This window comes from Pseudophryne corroboree, chromosome 4 (genome assembly GCF_028390025.1).
Source record: "Pseudophryne corroboree isolate aPseCor3 chromosome 4, aPseCor3.hap2, whole genome shotgun sequence".
Taxonomy (NCBI): Eukaryota; Metazoa; Chordata; class Amphibia; order Anura; family Myobatrachidae; genus Pseudophryne; species Pseudophryne corroboree.
Window position 1 is genome coordinate 21,918,897 of NC_086447.1, and position 10,886 is coordinate 21,929,782.

Consider the following 10,886-nt stretch of genomic DNA (forward strand, 5'->3'; position numbering starts at 1 on the left):
TGATGTGGGGGTGACTGTACATGTAAGTGCGGCTGATGTGGGGTGACTGTACATGTAAGTGCGGCTGATGTGGGGGTGACTGTACATGTAAGTGCGGCTGATGTGGGGGTGACTGTACATGTAAGTGCGGCTGATGTGGAGGTGACTGTACATGTAAGTGCGGCTGATGTGAGGGGACTGTACCTGTAAGTGCGGCTGATGTGGGGTGACTGTACATGTAAGTGCGGCTGATGTGGAGGTGACTGTACATGTAAGTGCGGCTGATGTGGGGGTGACTGTACATGTAAGTGCGGCTGATGTGGGGGTGACTGTACATGTAAGTGCGGCTGATGTGGGGTGACTGTACATGTAAGTGCGGCTGATGTGGGGGTGACTGTACATGTAAGTGCGGCTGATGTGGGGGTGACTGTACCTGTAAGTGCGGCTGATGTGGGGGTGACTGTACATGTAAGTGCGGCTGATGTGGGGGTGACTGTACATGTAAGTGCGGCTGATGTGGGGGGGACTGTACATGTAAGTGCGGCTGATGTGGGGGTGACTGTACCTGTAAGTGCGGCTGATGTGGGGGTGACTGTACCTGTAAGTGCGGCTGATGTGGGGGTGACTGTACCTGTAAGTGCGGCTGATGTGGGGGTGACTGTACATGTAAGTGCGGCTGATGTGGGGGTGACTGTACCTGTAAGTGCGGCTGATGTGGGGGTGACTGTACCTGTAAGTGCGGCTGATGTGGGGGTGACTGTACATGTAAGTGCGGCTGATGTGGGGGTGACTGTACATGTAAGTGCGGCTGATGTGGGGGTGACTGTACATGTAAGTGCGGCTGATGTGGGGGGGACTGTACCTGTAAGTGCGGCTGATGTGGGGGTGACTGTACATGTAAGTGCGGCTGATGTGGGGGTGACTGTACATGTAAGAGCGGCTGATTTGGGGGTGACTGTACCTGTAAGAGCGGCTGATTTGGGGGTGACTGTACCTGTAAGAGCGGCTGATGTGGGGGTGACTGTACATGTAAGTGCGGCTGATGTGGGGGTGACTGTACCTGTAAGTGCGGCTGATGTGGGGGTGACTGTACATGTAAGAGCGGCTGATGTGGGGGTGACTGTACATGTAAGTGCGGCTGATGTGGGGGTGACTGTACATGTAAGTGCGGCTGATGTGGGGGTGACTGTACCTGTAAGTGCGGCTGATGTGGGGTGACTGTACATGTAAGTGCGGCTGATGTGGGGGTGACTGTACATGTAAGTGCGGCTGATGTGGGGGTGACTGTACATGTAAGTGCGGCTGATGTGGGGGGGACTGTACATGTAAGTGCGGCTGATGTGGGGTGACTGTACATGTAAGTGCGGCTGATGTGGGGGTGACTGTACATGTAAGTGCGGCTGATGTGGGGGTGACTGTACATGTAAGTGCGGCTGATGTGGGGGGGACTGTTCCTGTAAGTGCGGCTGATGTGGGGTGACTGTACATGTAAGTGCGGCTGATGTGGGGGTGACTGTACATGTAAGTGCGGCTGATGTGGGGGTGACTGTACATGTAAGTGCGGCTGATGTGGGGGGGACTGTACATGTAAGTGCGGCTGATGTGGGGTGACTGTACATGTAAGTGCGGCTGATGTGGGGGTGACTGTACATGTAAGTGCGGCTGATGTGGGGGTGACTGTACATGTAAGTGCGGCTGATGTGGGGGGGACTGTTCCTGTAAGTGCGGCTGATGTGGGGTGACTGTACATGTAAGTGCGGCTGATGTGGGGGTGACTGTACATGTAAGTGCGGCTGATGTGGGGGTGACTGTACATGTAAGTGCGGCTGATGTGGGGGGGACTGTACCTGTAAGTGCGGCTGATGTGGGGGTGACTGTACCTGTAAGTGCGGCTGATGTGGGGGTGACTGTACATGTAAGTGCGGCTGATGTGGGGGTGACTGTACATGTAAGTGCGGCTGATGTGGGGGTGACTGTACCTGTAAGTGCGGCTGATGTGGGGGTGACTGTACCTGTAAGTGCGGCTGATGTGGGGGGGACTGTACCTGTAAGTGCGGCTGATGTGGGGGTGACTGTACCTGTAAGTGCGGCTGATGTGGGGGTGACTGTACATGTAAGTGCGGCTGATGTGGGGGGGACTGTACCTGTAAGTGCGGCTGATGTGGGGGTGACTGTACCTGTAAGTGCGGCTGATGTGGGGGTGACTGTACATGTAAGTGCGGCTGATGTGGGGGTGACTGTACATGTAAGTGCGGCTGATGTGGGGGTGACTGTACATGTAAGTGCGGCTGATGTGGGGTGACTGTACATGTAAGTGCGGCTGATGTGGGGGTGACTGTACATGTAAGTGCGGCTGATGTGGGGGTGACTGTACATGTAAGTGCGGCTGATGTGGGGGGGACTGTACCTGTAAGTGCGGCTGATGTGGGGTGACTGTACCTGTAAGTGCGGCTGATGTGGGGGTGACTGTACCTGTAAGTGCGGCTGATGTGGGGGTGACTGTACATGTAAGTGCGGCTGATGTGGGGGTGACTGTACCTGTAAGTGCGGCTGATGTGGGGGTGACTGTACCTGTAAGTGCGGCTGATGTGGGGGTGACTGTACCTGTAAGTGCGGCTGATGTGGGGGTGACTGTACATGTAAGTGCGGCTGATGTGGGGGTGACTGTACCTGTAAGTGCGGCTGATGTGGGGGTGACTGTACCTGTAAGTGCGGCTGATGTGGGGGTGACTGTACCTGTAAGTGCGGCTGATGTGGGGTGACTGTACATGTAAGTGCGGCTGATGTGGGGGTGACTGTACCTGTAAGTGCGGCTGATGTGGGGGGGACTGTACATGTAAGTGCGGCTGATGTGGGGGTGACTGTACATGTAAGTGCGGCTGATGTGGGGGGGGACTGTACCTGTAAGTGCGGCTGATGTGGGGGTGACTGTACATGTAAGTGCGGCTGATGTGGGGGTGACTGTACCTGTAAGTGCGGCTGATGTGGGGGTGACTGTACATGTAAGTGCGGCTGATGTGGGGGTGACTGTACATGTAAGAGCGGCTGATGTGGGGGTGACTGTACCTGTAAGTGCGGCTGATGTGGGGGGACTGTACATGTAAGTGCGGCTGATGTGGGGTGACTGTACATGTAAGTGCGGCTGATGTGGGGGTGACTGTACCTGTAAGCGCAGCTGCTACAGCGGCACAGTATATGGGTAGAGGTACCGTATACGGGCAGACGTACATTATATGGGCAGATGCACAGTATACAGGTAGTAGGATATAGGCAGAGGCACAGTATACGGGCAGAGGCACAGTATACGGACAGAGGCACAGTATACGGGCAGAGGCACAGTATACGGGTAGAGGCACAGTATACGGGCAGAGGCACAGTATACGGGCAGAGGCACAGTATACGGGTAGAGGCACAGTATACGGGTAGAGGTACAGTATATGGGTAGAGGCACAGTATACGGGCAGAAGTACAGTATACGGGCAGAGGCACAGTATACGGGTAGTATTATACGCGCAGAGGCACAGTATACGGGTAGAGGCACAGTATATGGTTAGAGGCACTGTATACACGTAGTAGGATATAGGCAGATGCACAGTATACAGGTAGAGGTACAGTATACGGGTAGAGGCACAGTATACGGGTAGTACTACATGGGCAGAGGCACAGTATACGGGTAGAGGCATAGTATATGGGTAGAGGTACAGTATACGGGTAGAGGCACAGTATACGGGTAGAGGCACAGTATACAGGTAGAGGCACAGTATACCGGGTAGAGGTACAGTATACCGGGTAGAGGTACAGTATACGGGCAGAGGCACAGTATACGGGTAGTATTATACGGGTAGAGGCACAGTATACGCGGAGAGGAACAGTATATGGGTAGAGGCACAGTATACGGGTAGAGGTATAGTATATGGGTAGAGAAACAGTATACGGGTAGAGGCACAGTATACGGGAAGAGGAACAGTATATGGGTAGAGGCACAGTATACGGGTAGAGGTACAGTATATGGGTAGAGGCACAGTATACGGGCAGAGGTACAGTATACGGGCAGAGGCACAGTATACGGGTAGTATTATACGGGCAGAGGCACAGTATACGGGTAGAGGCACAGTATACGGGTAGAGGCATAGTATATGGGCAGAGGCACAATATATGGGTAGAGACACAGTATACAGGTAGAGGAACAGTATATGGGTAGAGGCACAGTATACGGGTAGAGGCACAGTATACGGGTAGAGGAACAGTATATGGGTAGAGGCACAGTATACGGGTAGAGGTACAGTATATGGGTAGAGGTACAGTATACGGGCAGAGGCACAATATATGGGTAGAGACACAGTATACAGGTAGAGGAACAGTATATGGGTAGAGGCACAGTATACGGGTAGAGGCACAGTATACGGGTAGAGGAACAATATATGGGTAGAGGCACAGTATACGGGTAGAGGTACAGTATATGGGTAGAGGTACAGTATACGGGCAGAGGCACAGTATACGGGTAGTATTATACGGTAGAGGCACAGTATACGGGTAGAGGCATAGTATATGGGCAGAGGCACAATATATGGGTAGAGACACAGTATACAGGTAGAGGAACAGTATATGGGTAGAGGCACAGTATACGGGTAGAGGCACAGTATACGGGTAGAGGCACAGTATACGGGTAGAGGAACAGTATATGGGTAGAGGCACAGTATACGGGCAGAGGCACAGTATACGGGTAGTATTATACGGGTAGAGGCACAGTATACGGGTAGTATTATATGGGCAGAGGCACAGTATACGGGTAGTATTATACGGGCAGAGGCACAGTATACGGGTAGTATTATATGGGCAGAGGCACAGTATACGGGTAGTATTATACGGGCAGAGGCACAGTATACGGGTAGTATTATACGGGCAGAGGCACAGTATACGGGTAGTATTATATGGGCAGAGGCACAGTATACGGGTAGTATTATATGGGCAGAGGCACAGTATACGGGTAGTATTATACGGGCAGAGGCACAGTATACGGGTAGTATTATATGGGCAGAGGCACAGTATACGGGTAGTATTATATGGGCAGAGGCACAGTATACGGGTAGTATTATATGGGCAGAGGCACAGTATACGGATAGTATTATATGGGCAGAGGCACAGTATACGGGTAGTATTATATGGGCAGAGGCACAGTATACGGGTAGTATTATATGGGCAGAGGCACAGTATACGGGTAGTATTATATGGGCAGAGGCACAGTATACGGGTAGTATTATATGGGCAGAGGCACAGTATACGGGTAGTATTATACGGGCAGAGGCACAGTATACGGGTAGTATTATACGGGCAGAGGCACAGTATACGGGTAGTATTATACGGGCAGAGGCACAGTATACGGGTAGAAGTACAGTGTACAGGTAGTAGTATACGGGTAGAAGCACAGATTATGGGCAGAGGCACAGTATACGGGCAGTAGTATACGGGCAGCAGTGTGGGATGATACAGAGCACACTCACTGGTCACCTTGGTTGTAATGCTCGGTGCTCTCTCTCTCCCCAGTCGTTTGGTTTATCCACATTTCCGTCATCTCCTGGACGCTCAGGCTGGAATTACTGTCTGGTGAGAAGACAGAAGAGCAGAAGATTAAACTCCACCTGTAGTACTGACATTGCACACACATTATATAGAGAGAACACTGCCGCCATACAGACAGCGCACAGGCGTCACACACACATTGTATAGAGAGAACACTGCCGCCATACAGACAGCGCACAGGTGTCATACACATTATATAGAGAGAACACTGCCGCCATACAGACAGCGCACAGGCGTCACACACACATTGTATAGAGAGAACACTGCCGCCATACAGACAGCGCACAGGCGTCACACACACATTATATAGAGAGAACACTGCCGCCATACAGACAGCGCACAGGCGTAATACACACATTATATAGAGAGAACACTGCCGCCATACAGACAGCGCACAGGCGTCACACACACATTGTATAGAGAGAACACTGCCGCCATACAGACAGCGCACAGGCGTCACACACACATTATATAGAGAGAACACTGCCGCCATACAGACAGCGCACAGGTGTCACACACACATTATATAGAGAGAACACTGCCGCCATACAGACAGCGCACAGGCGTCACACACACATTATATAGAGAGAACACTGCCGCCATACAGACAGCGCACAGGCGTCACACACACATTATATAGAGAGAACACTGCCGCCATACAGACAGCGCACAGGCGTCACACACACATTATATAGAGAGAACACTGCCGCCATACAGACAGCGCACAGGCGTCACACACACATTATATAGAGAGAACACTGCCGCCATACAGACAGCGCACAGGCGTCACACACACATTATATAGAGAGAACACTGCCGCCATACAGACAGCGCACAGGCGTCACACACACATTATATAGAAAGAACACTGCCGCCATACAGACAGCGCACAGGCGTCACACACACATTATATAGAGAGAACACTGCCGCCATACAGACAGCGCACAGGCGTCACACACACATTATATAGAGAGAACACTGCCGCCATACAGACAGCGCACAGGCGTCACACACACATTATATAGAGAGAACACTGCCGCCATACAGACAGCGCACAGGCGTCACACACACATTATATAGAGAGAACACTGCCGCCATACACACAGCGCACAGGTGTCATACACACATTATATAGAGAGAACACTGCCGCCATACAGACAGCGCACAGGCGTCACACACACATTATATAGAGAGAACACTGCCGCCATACAGACAGCGCACAGGCGTCACACACATTATATAGAGAGAACACTGCCGCCATACAGACAGCGCACAGGCGTCACACACACATTATATAGAGAGAACACTGCCGCCATACAGACAGCGCACAGGCGTAATACACACATTATATAGAGAGAACACTGCCGCCATACAGACAGCGCACAGGCGTAATACACACATTATATAGAGAGAACACTGCCGCCATACAGACAGCGCACAGGCGTCACACACACATTATATAGAGAGAACACTGCCGCCATACACACAGCGCACAGGCGTCACACACACATTATATAGAGAGAACAATGCCGCCATACAGACAGCGCACAGGCGTCACACACACATTATATAGAGAGAACACTGCCGCCATACAGACAGCGCACAGGCGTCACACACACATTATATAGAGAGAACACTGCCGCCATACACACAGCGCACAGGTGTCATACACACATTATATAGAGAGAACACTGCCGCCATACAGACAGCGCACAGGCGTCACACACACATTATATAGAGAGAACACTGCCGCCATACAGACAGCGCACAGGCGTCACACACACATTATATAGAGAGAACACTGCCGCCATACAGACAGCGCACAGGCGTCACACACACATTATATAGAGAGAACACTGCCGCCATACACACAGCGCACAGGTGTCATACACACATTATATAGAGAGAACACTGCCGCCATACACACAGCGCACAGGCGTCACACACACATTATATAGAGAGAACACTGCCGCCATACAGACAGCGCACAGGCGTCTCACACACATTATATAGAGAGAACACTGCCGCCGTACAGACAGCGCACAGGCGTCACACACACATTATATAGAGAGAACACTGCCGCCATACACACAGCGCACAGGCGTCACACACACATTATATAGAGAGAACACTGCCGCCATACAGACAGCGCACAGGCGTCACACACACATTATATAGAGAGAACACTGCCGCCGTACAGACAGCGCACAGGCGTCACACACACATTATATAGAGAGAACACTGCCGCCGTACAGACAGCGCACAGGTGTCATACACACATTATATAGAGAGAGCACTGCCGCCGTACAGACAGCGCACAGGCGTCACACACACATTATATAGAGAGAACACTGCCGCCGTACAGACAGCGCCCAGGCGTCATACAGACAGCGCACAGGCGTCATACACACAGCGCACAGGCGTCATACACACAGCGCACAGGCGTCATACACACAGCGCACAGGCGTCATACACACAGCGCACAGGCGTCACACACACAGCGCACAGGCGTCACACACACAGCGCACAGGCGTCACACACACAGCGCACAGGCGTCACACACACAGCGCACAGGCGTCACACACACAGCGCACAGGAGCCAGACAGCGCACAGGAGCCATACAGACAGCGCCCAGGCGTCATACACACAGCGCACAGGCGTCATACACACAGCGCACAGGCGTCATACACACAGCGCACAGGCGTCACAAACACAGCGCACAGGCGTCACACACACAGCGCACAGGCGTCACACACACAGCGCACAGGCGTCACACACACAGCGCACAGGCGTCACACACACAGCGCACAGGAGCCAGACAGCGCACAGGAGCCATACAGACAGCGCACAGGAGTCACGCACACAGCGCACCGGCGTCACGCACACAGCGCACCGGCGTCACGCACACAGCGCACCGGCGTCACGCACACAGCGCACCGGCGTCACGCACACAGCGCACCGGCGTCACGCACACAGCGCACCGGCGTCACACACACAGCGCACCGGCGTCACACACACAGCGCACAGGAGCCAGACAGCGCACAGGCGTCACACACACAGCGCACAGGCGTCACACACACACAGCGCACAGGCGTCACAGACACAGCGCACAGGCGTCACACACACAGCGCACAGGCGTCACACACACAGCGCACAGGCGTCACACACACAGCGCACAGGCGTCACACACACACAGCGCACAGGCGTCACACACAGCGCACAGGCGTCACACACAGCGCACAGGCGTCACACACAGCGCACAGGCGTCACACACAGCGCACAGGCGTCACACACACAGCGCACAGGCGTCACACACACAGCGCACAGGAGCCACACACACAGCGCACAGGAGCCACACAGACAGCGCACAGGCGTCACACACAGCGCACAGGCGTCACACACACAGCGCACAGGCGTCACACACACAGCGCACAGGCGTCACACACACAGCGCACAGGCGTCACACACACAGCGCACAGGAGCCAGACAGCGCACAGGAGCCATACAGACAGCGCACAGGCGTCACACACACAGCGCACAGGAGCCAGACAGCGCACAGGAGCCATACAGACAGCGCACAGGCGTCACACACACAGCGCACAGGCGTCACACACACAGCGCACAGGCGTCACACACACAGCGCACAGGCGTCACACACAGCGCACAGGCGTCACACACACAGCGCACAGGCGTCACACACACAGCGCACAGGCGTCACACACACAGCGCACAGGCGTCACACACACAGCGCACAGGCGTCACACACACAGCGCACAGGCGTCACACACACAGCGCACAGGCGTCACACACACAGCGCACAGGCGTCACACACACAGCGCACAGGCGTCACACACACAGCGCACAGGCGTCACACACACAGCGCACAGGCGTCACACACACAGCGCACAGGAGCCACACACAGCGCACAGGCGTCACACAGCGCACAGGCGTCACACAGCGCACAGGCGTCACACACACAGCGCACAGGCGTCACACACACAGCGCACAGGCGTCACACACACAGCGCACAGGCGTCACACACACAGCGCACAGGCGTCACACACACAGCGCACAGGCGTCACACACACAGCGCACAGGAGCCACACACAGCGCACAGGCGTCACACAGCGCACAGGCGTCACACAGCGCACAGGCGTCACACAGCGCACAGGCGTCACACACACAGCGCACAGGCGTCACACACACAGCGCACAGGCGTCACACACACAGCGCACAGGCGTCACACACACAGCGCACAGGCGTCACACACACAGCGCACAGGAGCCACACACACAGCGCACAGGAGCCAGACAGACAGCGCACAGGCGTCACACACACAGCGCACAGGCGTCACACACACAGCGCACAGGCGTCACACACACAGCGCACAGGCGTCACACACACAGCGCACAGGCGTCACACACACAGCGCACAGGCGTCACACACACAGGGCACAGGCGTCACACACACAGCGCACAGGCGTCACACACACAGCGCACAGGCGTCACACACAGCGCACAGGCGTCACACACACAGCGCACAGGCGTCACACACACAGCGCACAGGCGTCACACACACAGCGCACAGGCGTCACACACACAGCGCACAGGCGTCACACACACAGCGCACAGGCGTCACACACACAGCGCACAGGCGTCACACACACAGCGCACAGGCGTCACACACACAGCGCACAGGAGCCACACACACAGCGCACAGGAGCCAGACAGACAGCGCACAGGCGTCACAGACACAGCGCACAGGCGTCACAGACACAGCGCACAGGCGTCACAGACACAGCGCACAGGCGTCACAGACACAGCGCACAGGCGTCACACACACAGCGCACAGGCGTCACACACACAGCGCACAGGAGCCAGACAGACAGCGCACAGGCGTCACACACACAGCGCACAGGCGTCACACACACAGCGCACAGGCGTCACACACACAGCGCACAGGCGTCACACACACAGCGCACAGGCGTCACACACACAGCGCACAGGCGTCACACACACAGCGCACAGGCGTCACACACACAGCGCACAGGCGTCACACACACAGCGCACAGGCGTCACACACACAGCGCACAGGCGTCACACACACAGCGCACAGGCGTCACACACACAGCGCACAGGCGTCACACACACAGCGCACAGGCGTCACACACAGCGCACAGGCGTCACACACAGCGCACAGGCGTCACACACAGCGCACAGGCGTCACACACAGCGCACAGGCGTCACACAGCGCACAGGCGTCACACAGCGCACAGGCGTCACACAGCGCACAGGCGTCACACACACAGCGCACAGGCGTCACACAC